The 622-nt window shown below is 30.5% G+C and overlaps 1 protein-coding gene across 1 annotated transcript in view; it reads right to left on the bottom strand.

The window, feature by feature from the left end:
* The window catches only part of LOC119585740 (BRO1 domain-containing protein BROX-like), a 10,379-nt gene continuing 9,757 nt past the window's right edge, over window positions 1–622 (bottom strand). Inside the window, exon 10 of the mRNA XM_037934435.1 lies at window positions 1–69. The gene's annotated coding sequence lies outside the window, so the exon portion shown is untranslated. The remainder of the gene's footprint in view (window positions 70–622) is intronic.

The raw sequence follows: 622 nt of genomic DNA on the forward strand, positions 1-622 counted from the left end.
TTGGACACTAGTTTTCTTTGCAACTCATCAAACATTTTTGGCTTCTCCATTACACTGGGAGATGTCAAACTGAAAAAAAGAAGAAAAAAAAACATGCATGTTGGACACATTCTTTACAACCCATCAAACATTTCTGGTTAATGCATTACACTGGGAGATGTCAAACCACCAGAAAATCTAGCAGAAACAAATACTGTGCTATTGGAATTGTACTGTGCATTTAAATTGAACATAATCATAATGAGTATTGTTTAAGGAAAAGATATTGAAGTTGTAGGCCTTCTCAAGTTTAATTTGTAATGATGAATCATAAAAAAATATCAAACCAAGTTCACAAAAAAGGGAAAGTGTCAACTACAATACATTATTAAGATGAATAAAAAAAAGAGTGCATAAGCTATCTATTTGGATGTTTTCTAAATATACTTAAAGTGGAAAATTATGCACATATCCTATTGTCATAAACAACTTCTAGCAATTTCATTTCTTTTAGCTTGTGACAATCCTCTTTCCCTCTGGTTCTCTAATTCAGTAATTGACACTGAAATTAAATTTCTAGAAAATCAAATTGGATGTACATATTGAAAATGTGATTATTCTACACATATGCTAGTGCATGTTG

This window comes from Penaeus monodon, chromosome 20 (assembly GCF_015228065.2).
Source record: "Penaeus monodon isolate SGIC_2016 chromosome 20, NSTDA_Pmon_1, whole genome shotgun sequence".
In the NCBI taxonomy this organism is placed as follows: domain Eukaryota; kingdom Metazoa; phylum Arthropoda; class Malacostraca; order Decapoda; family Penaeidae; genus Penaeus; species Penaeus monodon.